Source organism: Castanea sativa, chromosome 3 (genome assembly GCF_040712315.1).
Source record: "Castanea sativa cultivar Marrone di Chiusa Pesio chromosome 3, ASM4071231v1".
NCBI lineage: Eukaryota > Viridiplantae > Streptophyta > Magnoliopsida > Fagales > Fagaceae > Castanea > Castanea sativa.
The window spans coordinates 53,579,915-53,602,463 of NC_134015.1; the positions used below are offsets into that span (position 1 = coordinate 53,579,915).

At 35.5% G+C, this 22,549-nt stretch overlaps 1 pseudogene; it reads right to left on the reverse strand.

Moving 5' to 3' along the window:
- Nucleotides 1-4,439: 4,439 nt before the first annotated feature.
- LOC142629611 (LEAF RUST 10 DISEASE-RESISTANCE LOCUS RECEPTOR-LIKE PROTEIN KINASE-like 2.5) lies at nucleotides 4,440-14,889 on the reverse strand (annotated as a pseudogene).
- Nucleotides 14,890-22,549: the final 7,660 nt, after the last annotated feature.

Genomic DNA, 22,549 nt, shown 5'->3' on the forward strand with positions numbered 1-22,549 from the left:
GTGCATGTTATAATCTCCTGCTTTTATGGTGACGATGAGTGCGTCATCATATGGGTGGTGAAGACATCAAGCATCCTCTTCCAAGAATCCAATAAGGGGGTTGTCGATCCGCGTCATCTTGGGTACGGAGCCTATCATCTAGATGTTCAAAACCATCCTGAGGTAAGTCTTATGAGCTTTTTTCGACGACCCAATAGTCGCGGTGCCTCCTACGATCATTCTTATATCTCCCACGGGCGACCTGGGGCCCTCATTCTCCCATCGGAGAGCCTGTTCCTGCGGCGGGTCTGTTCATTCCTTGCTAACGAACCTCTATAGCCTTCCTTGTCTAATAAGAGCTTCTATTTGTTACCTCAAGTCATAGCAGTTAGTTGTGTCGTGGCCATGGTCACGATAAAAACAGCAATATTTGTCCCTTGATCTCTTGTTAGGATCTCCCTTCAGCTTTCCGGGAAAGGTCTGGGCTCCTTCATCCTTAATTTGCATCAATACTTGGTCGATTGGGGTAGTCAACGGGGTAAAGCTTGTGAACTTTCCCGCTAGTGGTTTGGAGCATCGATCCTCCCGTCGTTCTCCAAGTCTAGCCATCTTCCGCCCTTTTTCTGATCGTACATCTTCCTGCCTTTCCCTTTTCTTGGGCTTCTCTTCTCGAGCCAGTAGCGCATCTTCCGCGTTCATGTACTTGGTCGCCTTGTAAAGTACCTCAGACATGGTCTTCGGGTCATTCTTATATAGAGAAAATAGGAACTTACCCTTCCGCAGCCCATTGGTGAACGCCACTACGAGTATCTTGTCGTCTGCTTCGTCGATCGAGAGGGCCTCCTTGTTAAAACGAGTTATGTAAGACCTCAACGTCTCGTCTTTCCGCTGCTTAATGTTCATCAGGCATGCGGTGGATTTTTTATACCTGTGCCCCCTCAATGAAGTGCAAGGCGAATTGGGCACTTAACTTTTTGAAAGTACCAATGGAGTTGGGCGTCAACCTACTAAACCAGATCCTTGCGGGCCCCTTCAGCGTGGTGGGGAAGGCTTTGCACATGATTGCGTCCGACATCCCTTTAAGGTGCATCAGGGTCTTGAAAGACTCCAAGTGATCGAAAGGATCCTTGGACCCATCGTAGCTTTCCACCTGCGGCATACGAAACTTTTGTGGAAGGGGGAATGAACTAACCGACGCTATGAATGGCGAGTCGATTCGCTGGACCAGGTCATCAAGGTCGCTAGAAACTTGTCCTCTAAGGGCGTTCATCATGTAGTCCATTCGCTCCTTCATCATCTGCATCTCAACGACTATGTGAGGTGGGACGGTTTCGGTGACAGATGGCCGGCTCGTGTCCTATCGTTCCGGCCTACTTAGGGCGTTGCTACCTTCCGGCCCTTCCTGGCTCCTTCTCTCCGTGCTAGCTCCTTCTTGATCTTCCTCCTGGGTGTTAGCGCCCGCGTTCCTTTGGCGCAATTGTTCTTCCAAATCTTGGTTCTGTTTGGTAAGGCGTTCCACAGCGGCGGCCAGAGTTTGGACTTGTCTCTCGAGCGCTGTCGTGCGTGGTTCGTCTCCTTGAACGTGTTGGTGGTCGTCATCGAGCGAGTGAGTACCATGCAACTCTTTCTCCAGGAAGCGATAACATAGCTTTACAAATCGCTAAACTTCCCACAGATGGCGCCAACTGATGAAATAAAAAATCGTCAGTAATTCACACGTTCCTCACGTGCTCCCGATGAAGAACCTGCACAACACAAAAGCTGAAGGCCTTAAGAGGAGTACCAATGTGGTGCCGGCCAAATACCCTCCGACGGTCATGTTAGAGGAAATCTCTTATTCACAACTCTAGAGTGACAGAGTTGGGATGAATTATGTGTATCTTAATTTATGATGATTTTGGAGTATTTATAGTAGTCTAGGGTTGACATTCATGCCTTGGCCAAAAAGTTCTTTCCTTCTAGGAGAGGACCTTTTAAACTCTGCATATCTCCTAGAGTTCTTTTCCTTGTAGGAGTCTTCTTGATTAGGGTTAAGCGTGCAGCGCAAGATGTCTCCTTGTACACGTATGCGTGGAGATCAAGTAAGGTTGTGTCAGACTCGACGAAGGTACATACATTCCCTTCTGCTTATTGCCTTCAGCTTATCCTCTTTAGTTTACGACCGTCAGCTTACTGCCGTCAGTTTACTGTGCCCAAGATGTAGTCGTCAGGTATAGAGGAGCTGTAGATTTTACAACAAGATCGTCTCTTATGAGTAAAGCTGACGACCTTGTTACTTCTGTCGCCTTTTGTTTCGTCATGGGTTAATTACAAAATTATCCTTATCAAAGATAGACCCAGCTAAAGGATATAGAACCAAGGTCAACATATGTAGAGCTAACAGCAGATACAGAACCAAGACCAACCCCTTGGATGTCAACAATATGACTCTCCCCCTTATACATGAATTGATAGCATTTAACCCATAGTATGATTGGTGTCGTGGCCATGCCCAATGAGTTCACTATTATATACTTTTGTTTTTTGTGTGGGGGCAAATTAGAAAGATTTATCTAACAGGCAAAACCCCTCTTTAAATTACAATGCTTCTAGGATGTGCTTCTTATGGCTTGAGGCACAGTACAACTGAGAAGAAAACTTCACTTTTTGTTGGGATTTATTGACAAACCAGACATGTTCTTGAACTCTTCAAGTCTTGCTGTCACTAATTTAATTGAGGATTTTTCTGTAGAGAATATTAAAAGATCATCTGTAAGCTTAGGTGAGTTAACTTCAAATCCTTGCAATAAGGGTGAAACTTGAATTGGCTACTCTTCTGAACCTTGTTTTGCATTGTTCTAGTGAAGACCTCCAGGACAACGACAAAGAGAAAGGGGAAAGTGGCCCCCCTTGTTTATGGCCTTTGCCTCCCTTGAAATAGCCAAATCATGCTCCCATTTAGGCCAATTAAATAGCTTGTGTTTGTGATGCACTTCCTCACTTAGATAACAAAATTAATTGGGTAGGCAGCAGCTATCAAATACATCACGATAAATAGTCACAAAGTGACAAAAAACATAAGCCTTCCTCAAATCAGCTTTGATGGCACATCTACTAAGGGAATTATTCTTATGATAACCCATTACAAGTTCATAGGCTAGCAACACATTTTTTGAGATGTTTCTTCCTTATATAAAAGCTGTTTGATTAGAGCTTACTGGGAAACCCAAGCAACCTTTAAGTCTATAGAAGGATTTTAGTAATACATTTGTAGACTACATTACAGCATTCAATTAGTCTAATGTCAGTCATTGTTGAGGGATTTGGGACCTTAGGAACAAAGGCAATAGGGGTTGAGTTTACCTAAAAGAGGAGCTTTCTAGAATTAACAATAGGATGTAATGACAGCCACCACATCAGGTTTGACAGTCTGCTAGAACTGATTGAAAATTTTTGCAATGAAGCCATCTGGTCCAGAGGCTTTATCATCTCCCGTGAAGAATAGAGCCTACTCAATTTCATAGTCAGTAGCCTCTGCTTATAGCCATGAACTCTGATTCTCAATGATATAGCATTTGGAGTTTCAAGTAGTCCTTGGTAGAAATCCACTACTAACTGCTTAATTTGCTCCGCATCCTCCAATCTTTTTCTTTTATTATCCAGAAAACCTTTGATACAATTCTTTGATTGCTTAATTTTAATAAGGTAGTGAATATATGGAATTTTTGGATCACCCAGATTAAGCCATTTGTTCCTAGTGGATGTCATACTACATATAAGCTTATTGTCACTTTTTTACAATTACAAATACAATAGTTCTCAAAATTACTATTATCTAGGTGATATATGTATACCGTATCAATGGTTTGTGAAGCCATTAAATAAGCTTCCAAAATGTATACCGTATCGAGGTGATATATGTATACAATAAAATAAGTTTTGTGAAGCCATTAAATAAGCTTCCAAAATGTAAAACGGAAGTAAATTTCTAAATATCAATAATATTTTCAAAGTGTTATCTCTTCTGTCTTCAAGATCGCTTACGAATTTAAGGGTCTTGAGATCTAGATCATTTCAAGCCGGCATCACAGGCTGAGTTTTTGAGGCATAAAAAACTCCGAAATAAGTTTCATCTTCTAGTTTCTTTAAGCCATGAGGCCCTCTAGAAGATTAAGCAGAATAGTTTCTTTAAGCACTAGCGGCAGAATATGTTCATCTTCTAGTCCCTCCTCTCCTTCCCCAAAAATATGTTCTATACTTTCAATTTATTCGTATCATCCACAGGGAAGTATATAAACTTTTAAGGCTTTGCCTATAACACAATTTGGGTCGTTTGTGCTGTCATTTATTTTGGTTCCTAACTGTTTTCTTTTAACAATTTTCAAACGCTTTCCTTTTAGTTTCAACTTATAGAACTATCTTATTTTAGTATAGGTACCATATTGTTAAGACATACATGATGATTACTACTGGTAGACTTGCAGCATTGCTAATTCATAGTCGAAGCCACAATGCCAGAAATTCATATTGTAGGTAATCATAAAAGGATATTCATCTACAAGTCCAATATCAATATAGTTCACAAAGATGTTCATTACCATCTACAACAGATTAAAAGAAATGCAGAACAGAGATGCATTTCATAATGACACTGTTGCAGTAGAAGAATCTACAGTTGTTCTTGGTGGGGAACACAAGAAAGGCTTGGGAGAAATTTGCAAGGAGTCGAGGCTTCCTTCCAACATATCCATTACTTTACTAGTTGATGGTCGGCCTGAGGGATCAGTCTGTATACACCACAAACTTACCATTATCATCTTCTTTGCAATTTCTTCATTCTCTTTGCTAATGAGGCCTTGCAGTCCTAGTTCTTCATCAAGTTCAATGCGCTTGTAAATCCAGTGTGGAAAATATATTTCACTGACACGATCAACACTAACATCAATATTCTTTCGTCCCCCAACCATTTCTAAAACCATCATTCCATAGCTGTAGACATCTGACTTATGGGAGACCCCACCAATATTTCTACAAAATACTTCTGGAGCTATATATCCTGCAGTTCCTCTTGCTCCCAACATTGATATGACACTCTCTTCTCTAGGGCATATTTTTGCAAGGCCAAAATCAGAAATCTTTGGACAAAAGCTTTCATCCAAAAGAATGTTGTGAGGCTTTATGTCAAAATGCAAGATTCGTGTGTTGCAACCTCTATGTAAGTACTCTAATCCTCGAGCAATGCCAACTGCAATCTTGTATAATGTTTCCCACCCCAATTGACGGTCAACATTTAAGGGATTGTCTTTATATATGAATTTTTCAAGAGATCCATTTGGCATAAACTCATAAATGAGAGCTCTTTTAGATTCTTCAAAGCAAAAACCCATGAGAGTGACAATGTTAACATGGGAGGTCCTACTTATGCTTGCAACCTCGTTAAGGAATTCCTCTCCATTGCCCTTTGATTCTTTCAAAACCTTCACAGCCACAAAACAACCATCTTGTAACTTTCCCTTGTATACACCACCATAGCCCCCTTGTCCTAATTTATCCTTAAAGGAGTTAGTCATTTTCTTTATATCTGAATAACTGTATCTTCTAATTGCCAGTGGTTCATTTTTCCTTAGAAAGGCCTCTACACTCTAATAGGTTAAAGTTTTCTTCTTCCAAAAATAAATAATTTTCTTAGATGAGAACTTTCCACAGAAGTAGCAGAATATAACGACCAGAACTCCAATTCCAGCAAATGAAGTGACTGTAATCAAAGAATAGAAATCACAAAGTTATGCAGCGCATAAAACAGAGTAGCTCAAATTATCCCTTGATATCTCTTGAACCTTATAAAATTTACCTTATAAAATTTACAATGAAGAAGAAAAATGAAAGATTGGCTTGGCATGGGACTTGGGTTACCTTAGGCAATATAGAGTAGTGAGGTTTTGATTGACAGGCAGACTGGTTGCCTTGGAGAAAAGTCATGAATTGTGAAATTTATCTATTGTAGGTCAATGAAGAAATTTATGCATCATTGTAGTTGAAATTTTGAGGACAAGTTTTAGAAGTCTTCTTATGGATTCTGTATAATACAAGCACGTCCTTTTGAATGGTAAAAAAAAATAGGCAAGTGGAGCCATGACCAAAACTAAAATAGAAGTTAATTGAAAACTTATCATTGTATGAGATAAAAGATAACTGCAGTATAGCTTTGATGGTTAGCCATACCCAGTCAAGGAGAAAATCATGATGGCTTGGAACTGTACCTTAGATGTGTTGAAAAAACAAATGTCACTTTTAAGATGGAATAATTTAATTTCCATATACTGTCCAAGCACACGTGAATATCAATTGCAACAAGAAGTATGATTGAAGAGGCACCTTACCTAATGCTATCACTGGAACCCTTTTGTTATTCCCTGTAGCAAGATCCATACAAAAATTTTATTAGTTAAACAGAAAATATCAAAATGACGCAGCTAAATTGGCATGCTATGAAATCTTAGCAGCTTTACACAGGCACCATGAAAACCAGCTCATGTCTCTTATATAGTTTTCATTGCAAAGGAATTACTTTTATGACTCATAACCTAAATTTATAAATTTTGAATCAGAAGAGCCGGTTGCAGCAAATCTATTAGGAACCACTAAAACACACGTGTGCTCGCACGTGCACACACAAATTTTGATGAGAATAATCAGTTATCGAATAAAAAGGAAGTAATATTCTTTTGGAAAAATTATTAGTACTTAACTAGCCTTATCACATGCGCTTCGCGCGTGCGATGAGGCTTTTTTTTTTTGTTTAGTGTTATAATTTTTCACTCATTCTAATTTGAGATTTACATTTTTTTTTTCCACAAAAATTGTGCATTTAAGACTACTAATATAGCTAGAAGTGTCACAAGGTTAGCTAAAAACCCATTTCTCAACGACTCTCCAAAGTCCAATCCCACCTCCAAAAGCTTCAACCAGTGCTAGAACCGAAGACTTGCGCTCCATTGATACGTTGCTCAGCTTTGGATCCTATCCACACAGGGCTGGAACGGTGTCGTTTTCGCCATAACAACTATGATAAAACTCTGAAGGCCAACTCTCATGCACCAAAGAGCTACAATTATAAAACAGAAATAGATCGGTTTGGTTTGGTGCTAGATCGAACTGGCCATCCGGAAGGGATATGCTATTTATAAAAGGTATACAATTGGATTTGGTGTGGGTGAGATCTGGGTGGTGGTGGGCTGTGGGTTGTGATGGTTTGTGGGGTGGTACCATAGGCTTGGGGTTTGTTTTGTAGATTTGTTCACCTAGGTGTGCTCATAGTAATACTTTATCCGCTAGGCTTGGGTCTGCGAGAGCAGGGGATCCGAATGAGCCATAGCTAAACACCCAACTCCATCAAGGATATTAATGAGTATAAGCTGAGAGCAAGGAGTAATTTCCCAGGAGCTTTCCATCGCGGGTTTCGAACCTAGGACATCTACCTCCCAAACTCTTAGAAGTGAGCCCATGACCACTAGACCAACCACCTTCGGTCATGAAATTTGAAGACAGAGAATAGCCGACCCTAATACCTTAAAATAGTAATTGTATGATATTGACTTCCACCCCACATTTTCTAAAGACATTTTTTTTATATCAAGACTATTCATTGATAAACCAATGCTCTATTTGTTTCGATGAAAAACCTTCTGTAAAGATAGTTTTTCGTATTTTCCAATATTTGGTAGCATAAAAAAAATGAGTAACAAAAGAAAACTATCTTTGGTTAACAAAAAAAGTATAGCTTATTTTTAGAGATTGTTTTTTGTTAATTTTTTTTGGAAAACTACTCTATCTTACAACAAGTTAAATAAGAGAAGTTAGAAGATTATTTTTCAACTTATTTAAAGTAATTACTAAACATAGGAAAATGAGATAGTTTTTTACGGAAAATAATTTTTAGAAAATAACTCATTTTCTAAAAAATAGTTTTGCCTAAACAAACAAAGCGCAAATATTGAACCACAACACCTTTTGATAAAGAAATGGACCACTATACCACCGAAAAGATTACATGACATAGTTAGGTAATATAATTTTTATTGGGAAAATTATAAAGAGGTTTAAATATTATTTATATATACTATAAAGACGAAACCTTTGACTTTTTTAGAGCTTGCCATATAAGCTTTGCACTAAGCACAATTTTACACATCAAAAAACTCTATTTTTCTCCAAAGAAAAAGCCCGATAAAAAAAATTAAAAAAAGAGAGAGAATTTGTATTGCAACTCACGGCTAGAGTGAATTACAACAGGTACTATTGGTGAGAATTTTAAGATTGTGGCACGTTTTATTCTAATTTAAAGCCTGTTTATTTATAATTCAAACCCTGTTTATTTATATAATCATTTCTATGTGATATTGTGATTAAGATGTTTAATATTTTGGTTATTGATAATTCTCAAAGTTAAGTTGTATTATATATTCTTTATAGGTCTTTGCTAATTTCTTTAAGTTATAAATTTGCTTATATAGAACTGTTAGTGTTTAGGTGTATTTTGTGTGTGGTTGTCTTTAGAATGAATAGATTATGGCTTTGGGAATTTACTTTTTGACTAAGTAGTTTATAATTCTTGGGGCCTTGAAGCTTATTTCATTATAGTTTACTACAAATCTATTATGTATGACCTATTATCTATGCCCCTAAAAGAAAAGGTCTGTGAAAGAAAGGGTTATTTTTTGCCATATTTGATGCTTTGTCAGTGGATATCATGACAACAATCTAAAATCTGATTGGCATGTATAACTCATAAGTCAGAAAATTAATAGATGATGAAATTATACCAGCAGCATTCCAAAGAAGCCATGAATAAAGATTAATGTAAGCTTGACAATTAATAAACCCAGCAGCGCAATCACCTTCTTTTTTCTTTTCTTTTTTATTCTTTTGAAGGGATGGACAAAAAACAATGGTGTTCCTAAGGTAGTATTTGATAAGATGACTGATATTTTGTTAACTGATAGTTAATAAACCTAGCAATACAATCACATGTTTTTATCGATTCATTTATATTATTTTGTACAATTTTTGCAGTGGATTTTCTTATTAGATATGTACTAATTTGTAGTATCTGATAAGAGTACTAAAGATTCATAATGATATCACTTAACTCTTTAATATTGTTATTCTTGATGTGCTGCTAATTTAAAGTAGTGAGAACGGGAATTGGAATTGTGCATGTTGATCTATAGAACAAATGGGGTTTGATGGATAGCATAGTGTCATATTTTTATGTTCTAGTCTTTTGCAGGAATGTTGAATAATAGAAACACAACAAAATGCATATCATTTATTTTGTGGTGGGTTTTTGCATTGAAATTAGAGTTTGGGATTCCTCTGTAAATTCAAAATTTATAATGGAGAACAAATTGTGGGTTTTGTGAATTTGGGTCTGATTTAAAGGTGGCTTGGTGTTTTTGAATGTATAATGTATATTTGGAAAAGAATTATAGGTCTGAGAATTTGAAGTATTTTACATTGGAGACTAATAGAAAAGACTTGGAATTGGTCTTAACGATGGTATTTACCCTTTTCAATTTCTATGAATGAGAGAGGTTTATATAGTAGATAGGAGATGAAACCCAAAAAAAAAACATAGAAGCTCAACATATATTCCTTCTTTTTGTGACATATATAGGGGCAATTCTAAGCTTCTAACCATTTGGTATCTCAAAATTCTCTAATGTGATGACCACTTTTTTGGTTACTAATATGGCAATTTGACTTGGTTGTGATAAAGCTTTGTCATTTTTTTTAAGGCATGTTTGATTATGTTGATTTTGGGATAACTGGTAAAGAAAACAATTATTTGTTTAATGGCAGGCATACATTGGTTTTGAAATATTAGAGGGTGAGTTCCAAAGGACCAAGAGCTTTATGAGAGATTCTTGGACAGGTTAAAGCACCTGAATATATGGATAAGCTTTACAAAGTTAGAATATAGTGTTTAACAAACTTCAGAATTGCTCCAAATTGATATTTTACTGGGTTTTAAAGTTTCTGTTGCTTGCTTGGGTGGTGCTATGCGGGTATTAGCATTAGGACCTAAAATAAATATATTAGCCAGGAAATTGACTAGATGGCCAAATCACTAATACACCAGCACTAGACTAGATAGAGCAGCAACCTGTGAATAGTGCAGCAACATAGTAACAGGGAACCACAAATGATCGACTCTGTCACACACTAAACAACTTCCATATGAATTATAAGGTCTCCACAACAACTTCCATATGAATTTAAAAGGTCTCCACAACGACTGTTTTAGGATAGCACAGCACATAAAATTCAGCTATATAATCCTAGGATCAAAATCTATCACAGCTCAATAGGAATTAGTACTAGCAGTACGGTTTTAGAGGAAATGATTTAAATTAAATTTGAGAAGTCACTTTACCACAACAAAAATATTCCCACTAAACCCTTCAGCGAAAGCAAATTTTAGATTCTTGCATAGCTCCTAAACAAGGTAGCATCTTAAAAAACCAATAGCGGGCCATGTCTCCAAGGTAGAAACAGTACACATCTAATCCCCCACAATTTCTATTCTTCAATTCGACATTTAAAGCTTTCAATGTAGAGCAATTTATTAGGTTATATGAATGAATTACACCAGTTAGGAGCTGGGTTGCACCGACACGCCATTTTTGGCATCGTGTCGGTGTCCGACACGTATCGGACACCGGAACCGGTACGATTCGCCGGACTCCGGTGTCCAAGCAGTGTCTCTTTTTTTTTTTTTCGCTTCTCCGACACGGCACCGACACGGCTCCGACGCGGCGCCGACGCGGCTCTGACGCGGCGCCGACACGGCAGCAGTGGAAAAAAAAAAAGAAAAAAGAGAAGAAAATCACAGATTCTCAAGTCAGACCGAAACCCACATCTCAGATTCTCAATTTCTCACTTCTCAACCCACCCACCCTCCCTCTGACCTCTGCTCGCTGCCGCTGCCGCTGCCGTTGCCCTCTGTCCATCGCCGGAGCTAGATCGGGCCGATCGGCGAGCTCCATAGACGTCGCCGCCGTGCCCAGTCCCTCCCGATCTCTCTCTCTCTCTCGGCGTGGACATCAGGTCCCCGACCTCCATTAACGTCCCGTCTCTCTCTCTGTTGTTGTTGTTTTTTTTTTTCTTTTCTTTTCTTTTAGATATTTGGCCGGTGACGTTTGGGTCATTGGGTGAACGGATCAGTTATAAATAGTCACTTATTATAAGTGACTATTTATAAGCACAACGTGCTTTTTTTTTTTTTTTTTTTTTTTTTTTTTAAATCCCACTATCACTGTCACTTTGTGAGAGTGGGATATAATGTAATGTTATTATTGTCATTATGTGCCAAATATAATGTTGTTAATTGTTATAATATAATATTGTTATTTCTATAGTTTTATTAATTTATTAAAGTTAAACTTAAATATTATAGATGATTTTACTAAAATAAATACTGAAAGTATAAATTGAAAATGAATATGATAGCTTTTGAATGTAGCTTATTTAAACTTTTGGTTTGTACTTTAAACATTTTATGTGTATTATTGTACTACTTTGAGTGTTAGTTTACTTATTTGTAGTTCTTAGATAATTTAAATTCTAGACATAAACGTATTTTATGACTAAAAATATGCCTAAATATAAAATTTAATTAATTATTTAATTGCCGTGTCCATGCCGTGTCGTGTCCTTGTTTTTCAAAAATTGCCGTATCGCCGTATCAGTGTCCGTGTCGTGTCCGTGTCCGTGTCGTGTCCGTGTCCGTGTCCGTGTCCGTGCATCATAGGTACTTAGGAGCATTGTTTAACTTAATGCTTTAGAATTCTAAAATCTATTGGGTCGCTAATCCATATATTATATTGTACAAAGAATTAATTTGGGGTTTTCATTTGAATAAAGCAAATTATCTATAAGGAAAGCAGTGTTACAGTCAAGGGTGAAAGTTTTTAATTTGAATACTTTGACTTGGCTTTTGGATCCTTTGAGCATATTTTGATATGATTAGGCAAGGTGGCCGCTCAGAATCCATTGTGCCATTAATTTAGAGTACTTAATATTTACAAATTCACTCCATAGAGTGCATTTGATTTATGTGTAGGAACTAAGGGCAGTGGCATCTAATATTGAGCCAAAGCATGAGAATGAGGTCATGGCATTGATGAATAATTACAAGATTTGAAATCCATGGAATGTAGTCCATTTTTCTCTATCTCTCTTGCCTTCCTTTTTGTCTATAAACTGTATGTGGAGGTTGCCTTGGACCTGGCCAATGCACCACTCAAACATTATGAAAACTAACTGAGAAAAGAGTAAAATAAAAACTCTTCCATTTTTATGGACCATACAATAAGGGTAAGTTTGTCTCTTTAAGATTTTTCTTTGCCGATATATATTTTAGATTATTCAAGAGAGATACAGTTATCTCAATACATTATTTCTTATACCTTTCAAAAATTAAGAAGGATTAGGATCTCTATATACTGATCTCAAAATTCCAAAATTTTGTCAAAATTTTGTATGTACTGATCTCAATGCTCATACCTTGTGGAATGCAGTCCTTCGTTTGTTTGGGGTTCAATGGGTGATGCCGAACAATGTTGTTTCTCTTCTCTCTGCATGGTGGAATTGGTTGGGGAGTCACAATTCAGATGTGTGGAATATGGTTCCAGCGTGTCTTATGTGGTTAATTTGGAAGGAGCGCAATGCCCGAACTTTTGAGGAAACTGAAAGACCTGTAGACTATGTAAAGTCTTTGCTACTTAGGACTTTGTTTGAGTGGTCCCGTATTTGGGGGTTTACACATTGTCATTCTTTGTTTGAATTCCTTAATTTTGTTAGTCTTTCTTTTTGATTAGTTTGTATTCTTTTTAGTGCAGTGAGTTTACTATCGTAAATTCATTGTACTTTTATTATCAATAAAGTTTGTTATTACCTATCCAAAAAAAAAATTTGTAGGTAAATCAATTAATTGACTAGAGTTTTATGTGTAGATTACCATGTAGGAGTTTAGTGAAGCAACAATTGGACATGGGGAGAATGGAAAGATTGCAAAAAAATTGGTTCAACTATTTAGTACTCTTTGTTTCTTAGTCAAAACTTAACAACTATTAATGCAACAGACACAATCAGTAGAAAGAAAATGCCAAATCAGGCTTTTACCGTTTTACGCACTCAATTGAGCTTTAGATTAAATGTTATGGTCTATTTCAACACTACATAATAATACAAGTGTTATCAGTAGAATTTTTCTTATCCTCATAGCTGCTGCTTTAGCAAAATTTGTCAACCACTTCTAAAAACAAGTGGCTACGTCAAGCCTAGCATGCAACACATTTGGCTAATGGGCATTAAAGGTTTGTTTAATTAGAAGAGTGGAAAAGTAGTAAAATAAAAAATATTTAGTTTTTTCTCATGTGTATTTGGTTGAAAGGGTAAAAAGGTGGAAGGGTGGGAAAAAAAGCAAAAGAATAAAAAACATAATTTATATAAATTGAATCTTATGCTTTTGTTATATAATATATAAAAAATAATTTATTTGTACTAATTAAAAAATATAAAAAATTATATTCTCAAAAAAAAAAAAAATATATATATATATATATATATATCATACTTATAAATTTATATTATTAGTTTAGTAACTCATTGAGGAAGGAAGGTCTTAGAAAAGAACTGAACAGAAAGAATGGGGTTGGAGAGAAGGACAGTTGGGATTGGGGTAGTTTTGTCTTTCCCCAGCAAAAGGCGTGAAAACGCCTATTTTCTCTTCAATTTGGAGAGAGGTTGAGTTTTTGGTGAGCCTGGACCAAAAAATTTCCTCCCCTTCTCTCCAAACAATACTTAACTCTTATTTTCTCAATGTAATATTTTTCCTCCACCGTGTCCTGCTCCTTTATTTTCAAATGTTTCATAATAATGTTACGACTAGACTGAGAAAGAGAAATTTCCTATTACCAAAAAAGAAAGAGAAATTTCTAGAGAGAAAAACTGACCAGGAAGATACGCAAGAGTAGTATCAGGGCAGTTCCAAACACGAGGCCTATCTGGGCAGAAGCACTTGAAATGATACATAATATTATCGAACCCACAGTAACCTCCACTATCCTCGCAAATGCTACAGTTGCTGGCTATCCATTTTAGCACAAACCCATATCTCAACGACTCTCCAATTCTAATCGCACCTCCATAAGCTTCAACCGGTGCTAGAACCGAAGACTTGCACTCCATTGATACGTTGCTGATCAGCTTCGGGTCCTGTCTAGACAGAGCCAGAACGGTGTCGTTTTCGCCATAACAACTAGGATAAAACTCTGAAGGCGGCCAACTCTCATGTACGGAGGAGTTACAATTATAAAACAAACATAGATTGGTCTGGTTTGGTGCTAGATCGAACCGGACACCCGGAAGGGATATGTTGTTTATAGAAGGTATACAATTGGAGTTTGGATTTGAGAAGGCAGAGTCTGAGACTCTAAGCGTCTCGGTTTGGTAGAAAATTTGATGGATGGTGTAGTAGTTATTGGATATGTCGATAGTTGGATGACCATTATTGTCGCAAGCGAGGTTGAATCCAGGGTAGCCACAAGAGGAGTTTTGCTTGTCTTGGATGTAGAATGGGTATCTTATGGCTTGCCCATCACCACAGGTTTTCGGCACACTGCAGATTTGGAAGTATGGGTCCACAGCACCTAAGGATTTTTTTGGTACAAGGGAAAAGAAGATTATAATGATATGGTGACAAAGAGAGAAGAAAGAGGGCATGAAGTTTATTTGACGCATTTGTGGAGCTTGAAATTGTGGAGGGTAGAGATATACAGAGAAGATTATTATAATATGGTGGCCGAGAGAGTAGAAAAACTGAAAGAGAGTTCTGGGGGTGGGAAGTGGAGAAGGAATTAAAATAGTAGACATAACTCATAAGATAAGGCGGCCGAATGCTTTTGACTTGCTGACTGGAGGCTGCTTCTGAGTTCTTACAAGTGCGCATACTGTGGGTGCACTGTATGTGCACTGTTTATATACTTTTTTAACTATTTTTTATTAAAAATAGGTCTCATAGTACTATTTATACATTTAAAAATTATTTTACTATAGTGTTTTCAGTTTTCAATTTTCAGTTTTCATCAATAAATTATATCCAAACGGACCTTAGACTTTTAAGTTTGAAAGTTTTGCAACTTGACCCACTACCCTTAAATGCAAATTAATCAGTTATTTCTTGGTCCCCTCGTAAAACTGGTTGGGCTAAGATTGTTCATAAAAGTTGCAATCTGAGCCCATTCTTCTTTAACAGCAGCATTATGCCATAATAAGTTTGGAGATGTTGTCTTTACCCACTCCATCCACGTCCCTCCTTGTCCTTGTGACCTGCTGGGAGAAGCCCACGGGATGGCCATTTAAACCCGCACTTGCAAGAATCTTGGGGCTAATGTGTGCATCAATTACAACAGGTGGAAAATGCATTTTCTTTAATATTAAAACCTCAGTTTTCCTCACATGTTTATAGAGATTGATGTCTTTTAGTATTGTTTTTTGCAATGATTATTATGTGATAAAAGAAGTACAACTAATTAAATGTTCAATGGTACTGTGAGTGATTTTTAGTGAAATCAAATGAAAAGTTCAAGTGTAAAGGGACAAAATCTTGTTCACATAAGTATGGAAGAATCCAATTTTCAAAGTAATAGAGGTATAATTTATTTTGTTTTCTTGTGTTTTATTTCATTTTTTAAAGAATGTATTATGATTTGTTGTGATATGTTTGCTCCTAAATAAAATATATAGAAATGTAATGAGGTTAGAATTTAATGCCCTTTTTTTTTAGGTGAAAAATTTAATACTTTGTTGTGATATGTCTACTCCCAAATAAAACATATAAAAATGTATTGAGGTATGAATTTAATGCTTTGTTGTGATATGTTTGTTCCCAACATTTTTACAACATTTTCACAACAAATCACAGGTGGTTAGTTGTTATTGATTTAAATTTGAACCTAACATGAAAATTATTTTTTTCCCCAACAATAACAATCAGTAACAATTTGTCATTTAGGATTTGTTGTAAAAATGTTGTGGACATATCATTTCTCTTAAATAAAATATATAAAAATGTATTGAGGTATGAATTTATTGTTTTGTTGTGATATGTTTGCTCCCAAATAAAATATATAACAGTGTTTGCTCCCAAATAAAATATGTGTAGTGATATATGTTTTTGTTTTTGTTTTTTTGTTATTATATACTAAATTTATGTGTGTGTATATAAATATATATATATATATATATATATATATAATATGATAGGAATAAATAATATATTCATCTTTATATTGGTAACTATGTCTAATTTATAATTATATTTGTGCCTAGATGTGGGGAAGCTTTGTAATAAAGCATACCATAGGCCTTTAAGACCACGTAAAAAATTGCACATATAAGATAATTATTGTATTGTAAATTCCTTAATATTTTATTTCTAACATTTATATTTTTCATAAAAATTATTGTAGTTATTTGCAATTTAAGTGATATTGAAGGAATTGAAGAGGACTGTTTGTTCGTTGAACGACTAGAAAATAACGATGAAAATTTGTTGGATAAGGTGACAGATTCTGAAGATGAAGCATACATTTTATACAATAACTATGCATCATGAACATGTTTTAGTATACGGAAAGGAAAGCCTAGATATTTTAATGGGACAAAGAACATAAGGCAACATGAATTTCTATGTTCTAAAGGGGGTTTTAAAATAGATGAAGATCCTTATGAAGAGAAAAATTGGAAGAAACTGGAGACTAGAACTGGCTGTAAAGTATTTATTTGTTTCACAGTTGAAAATAATGTGCGGAGGGTTACTGCATTTAATCCAAAGCATAATCATAAACTTGCACTACCATCAGAGAGACATTTGTTAAAATCTGGTCGTCATATTTCAAAACCTAAGGCAGGTATAATTGATTCCATGGTGAATGCTAATATGAGTACAAAGAATACTTATTCGTATTTAACTGAAGAAGTTGGAGGGAGTGAGAATGTGGGCTTCACTGAAAAAGATTGTTATAATCATGTGAACACAAAAAAGTTGTCAACGATTAGTGCTAGAGATGCTCAAAGCCTATTGAATCATTTTAAGAAAAGGCAAATAGAAGATCCCATGTTTTTTTTTTACATGATTCAAGTAGATCAAGAAAATCGCATGACGAATTTTTTTTGGAGAGATGGAAGATCAAGGGTTGATATGATTGTTTTGGAGATGTTATGGTATTTGACACTACTTATCGCACCAATAGATAAAATTTGATTTATGCTCCATTTGTAGGTGTTAATCACCATTGGTAGAATGTAATATTTGGATGTGCATTTCTTTTGGATGAAACCACTACTTCTTTCAAAAGGTTGTTCAAGTCATTCTTAGACTCTATGGGGAATCGATCTCCAATAACAATTTTTACTGACCAAGATCAAGCCATGTCAAATGCTATTGAGGAAGTGTTTTTAAACACACATCGTCAACTATGTTTGTGGCATATTTCAAAAAATGCACCTTCCTACTTTGGAGAGTTAAATTCTAATTCAGAGTTTCAGTCCTTGTGGAACAAGTGACAAAAATATTGTGATTCAGAATTAGAATTTCAAAACACATGGGATAAAATGATGCATAAGTTTAATCTTGAAGATCATCACTGGCTTAATATGATGTATAAAATCCAACATAAATGGAGCACTGCATTCACTAAGGATAGTTTTACAACTGAATTTAAAGCTTCCTTGAGGAGTGAAAACACAAACCATGTTTTGAATAATATAGCAAATACAACAAGGCGCCCCCCAAAGAGTAGTTAAGAAGAATGGTATTTTGGGTCATGCAACTCAAGTTTACACATGTAAGATATTCAGATTATTTGAATATGAATTCCTTAATAGCCTTGCAATAAAGTGAAAGCAAGTTGATTGTCAAGATACAATTGATGTCTTTGAGGTGAAAGAAGAAGATAGTGAAAGAGTACGCATTGTCCTTTTTGATCATTTCAATAGCAACATTTCTTGTTCTTGTAAGAAATTTGAGCCATTGGGAATTCTTTGTTGTCATGCATTGCGGGTCTTCAATTTAAAAAATTTGACTAAAATTCCAAGCCAATACATTTTGAAACGTTGGACAAAGGAGGCTAAGAAAGAGATGATGGCTTATGAACAAGACAATCATTCAAGTGGCAATGCTAAAGAGGCAGAGATAGTGTGGTTTAATAGCATGTAACGTATAGCTAATACAATCGTATCCAAAAGCCAAGGGGATGATAGCCTTAAAAGCATTTGTCAAAAGATACTATTGGAACTTGATGAAAAAATTGAAAGAGAGTCATCAAAGTTGGGTTCAAATGCAAATTTGGAAGAAAATGAAGTTGTGGAGCATGATAGAGCTAATGAAATGATTGGCTTATCAAATCATGTGTCAGTGTTAAATCCCCCAAGTGTCATTTATCCTGACCCCAAGCTTCTTTTGTTTGTTATTTCATTTTTGAGGAGTACATTTTTTCTCTTTGGATTTATTTTGACTTGTTGCCAAGTGAAAGTTATGGATTAACTATAGTTTTAGTGTTAATGGAGATAGGAGTATGGAATTGGAGTAGAAAACCGTGATTTGTTGTTTGCATTATCAATATTACGCTCAAGGTTAAATTCCATGTCATAAAATAGCATATGTACAATTGGTGGTTTGGCTCCAAGTTCAGACTGTAATTATATTATAGTAAAATTGATCTTTTGTTTGCAACTTCTATACAATGCTTGTTTCAAGGCTTATAAGCTTAAAAGGAGTAAGGATAACATCTTAAGCTTTAAACTTGTAGTCGATGCTTATTGCAAATGCAAATAGTGTTCACTGTTCATAGCTATTGGTCACATCATAGAGAACATAAGACACCTAGCAAGTCAGGTAGGAAGCTTGGCCTTTTAGCATACATGCAGAGATGTGAATTTTGCACCTCATACACTAGCAAGACATGCACAATTCTTGAATGATGAGGTCATATGGCTAGAAGATATTCCTAATTGTATAGCAAATATTGTTCATGATGAAAATTAGAAATCACTGATGTTTATTTGAAAGTAGAAACACAACCAACACCAAAATTTCTTTAAGGATAAGAATGTAAATAGGATACAATTATGCAACATTATTTTTCATTCATTGGAAATACAAATCAAGATAATACACTGGCAAAATTCTGCATCTTCTACTGTTCCCCGTTGTCTTTATCCTTGGTTGTTCAATTTTCACAAATTCTCTATTTTTCTGCCTCTAGCATATTTTATCAAGAATGACTTCTAGACTGCTTGCATTGCTTTGCTTGGATTAGCTTTCATTGAGGTTGCCAGCTTCTCAAAACTCCTGCTCTCATATTCCACAAATACACCCTTTAAGCACCTATGATTCCATGAAAATGGTGATTACAACTTAAATTTGGCATCAAGTTTTTGCAATTGAGCATCTATTTCACAGAATCAAAAACAATAATTGAGCACCAATTTCAAATTTTCATTCCCCTTCATTAAAGCACAAATAACAATTAAGCACCAATTTGGCAATTTCAGAATGCGACTCCCCATCACATAAATTCAGAGTTAGAGTCCAACGAACCAAGTAACGAGGCAAAATTTTCTAAAAGCCTATTTAGTACGAAATAATTGGCTTAAGAGAGATTGGAAAATTATAATAGAACTATAGAAATGAAGCGTAAACAAACTTAAACAGTTGATGTTTTTCAAAAGGCTAACTTTTTTAGAATTAATTGCTAATTGAATTAGAGGTCAATGCTAAGTGACTCCTTCATGGACAAAGATCAACTTCAAAATTCAAATTTTAATTTCTATCAAATAGTTCAGTCAATTTCCATAAGGAGCAACCAAATCCTTCATAAGACTATATCTAAATGGAAGAAGATAAATTTGATTTTAGTTCATCAACACTTTTTTCCTTCTATTTTCTCTAGAACCAAACAGAGGCTAAGAACTTCATTGATGATTTAGAGCAGTATAAACAGAAACATAAAACAACACTTAATTGAGTAAGAGTGTAACACACTTTTTGAGCTTTTGAAAGGAGAAAAAAATTCCGTACAATAATGGAAACAGTGGTTAATTAAGACATTTACAATTGATTTCACATCCAATTTCTTGTAGATATGCTTTTCTTTACAATACATTACTAAGCTTGTATTCTATGTATTAAGTTTTATTCTATCTATTAAGGAAATCAATCCATTTAAGCTATACATAAGCATAAATAATATTTTTACAAAAAAGATAAACATAACAACAACAATAGTAAAGGCAGAAACTCAAAAAAAAAAAAAAAAATCTCATGATCCTATTGACTTATAAAAATGTTATGTTTTTTTTTTTTAGTATTTTAATTAAAAAAAAAAAAAAGGATCAATTTTTCTCTTTTTTTTTTCCCACGATGGTGGGTCTCTAACTTGAATTTAAAATATCACAAAAAAAATGTTTTACATACCACTAAATGAGAAAAGTAAAGATTGTGAGAATCACTAATATAAATTAGTATTAATTAACCCCAAAAAAAAAAAAGATACATAAGTATTAATAAACATGGTGAGGCTACTTCATAATCATCAGTCCTTGTTTTATAAATTTTTTAAAGGAAAATTTTCTCAAATGGAATAGTGATGGAGGCAAAGGTGAGTTCAAAAGCATCCTATGCTTGGATGAGCATTCTAAAAGAGGTAGAGATGTTGTCGAAAGGGGCAAAAATTTTGCACGCACTTTGTTGTACACATACTTACACACACAGAACTATACTCTAACTTGAAGTCATAATTTCCAAGAGGAGTATCTTGTCGAATTGGGAATGACAAATCAATCTGTATATGGTCCAATAGTTGGCTCCCTTTGAAATCTCATCCACGTGTCACTTCTCTAGTCTTACACGCCATCAAAGGGAAGCTAAGGTTAGTTCTTTGATTGATTCCATTTCTAGGTGCTGGTTGGATGAAAAAATTGATGCCAGCTTTCTACATTTTGAAACTAAAATGATCAAACAAATGCCACTAAACCTTAGTTGGCAAAAGGATGTCTTGATTTGGCCATTAACCCAAAGCGGTGATTACTTGATGAAGAGGGTACAAGTTCAGAGAGCCAATATTCATGAATAAAAATTATGAAACTCTTTCTTTAAAAAAAATTAAAATCAAAAGGGTGAATTTAACTCTAATTATCGAGTCCAACCTCTTGGATTTCTTTTTTGAATTAATAAAAGATTGAAGAAAAGAAAACTACAGAAAAGGGTCAGCCACCTTTACAATCTCACCTTCGACACTTGGAGGACTACCAAAATAAAATTGACTCATGATAGACCCAGCTAAGGGATACATAACCAATATCAATAGATGCAGAGTTAATAGCCAATACAGAACCAAGACCAACCTCTTGGATGTCAACAATATGACTCCCTCTTGTACATAAATTGATAGCATTTTTAACCCATGGTATGATTGGTGTCGTGGCCATGCCCAATGAGTTCACTATGATGTACTTTTTTTTGTGTAGGGGCAAATTAGAAAGATTTATCTAACAGGAAAAACCCCTCTTTAAATTACAATGCTTCTAGGATTTGCTTCTTATGGCTTGAGGCACATCACAACACAACAAAACTTCACTTTTGTTGGGATTTATAGACATACCAGACATGTACTTGAACTCTTCAAGGCTTTCTGTCACTAATTTAATTGAGGATTACTCAGCAGTAGTGAATATTAAAAGATTATCTGTAAGCTTAGGTGAGTTATCTTCAAATCCTTGCAATAAGGATGAAACTTGAATTGGCTAGGCTCCTGAAACCATTTTTGCATTGTTCTAGTGAAGACCTCCAGGACAATGACAAAGAGAAAGGGGAAAGTGGCTCCCCTTGTTTAAGGCCTTTGTCTCCATTGAAATGGTCAATCATGTTCCCATTTAGGCCAATTAAATAGCTTGTTTTTGTGAGCACTTCCTCACTTAGATAACAAAATTAATTGGGTAGGCGGCAGCTATCATGTACATCAGGATAAATTGTCCAGTGACAAAGAAACATAAGCCTTCCTCATATCAGCTTTGATGGTACATCTACTAGAAAATTATTCTTATGATAACTCATTACGCAATATCACATGATGAATGTATCAACCCATTAAAGTTCATAGGCTAGCAACACATTTTTTGAGATGTTTCTTCCCTTTATAAAAGCTGTTTGATTAAAGCTTACTGAGAAACCCAAGCAACCTTTAAGTCTGTAGAAGGATTTTAGTAATACATTTGTAGACTACATTACAGAATTCAATTAGTCTGAAGTCAGCCATTGTTGAGGCATTTGGGACCTTAGAAACAAAGGCAATAGGGGTTGAGTTTACCTCAAAGAGAAGCTTTCTAGAATTGACAATAGGATGTAATGACAGCCACCACATCAGGTTTGACAGTCTGCTAGACCTGCTTAAAATTTTTTGCAATGAAGCCATCTGGTCCAGAGGCTTTATCATCTCCCGTGAAGAATAGAGCCTACTCAATTTCA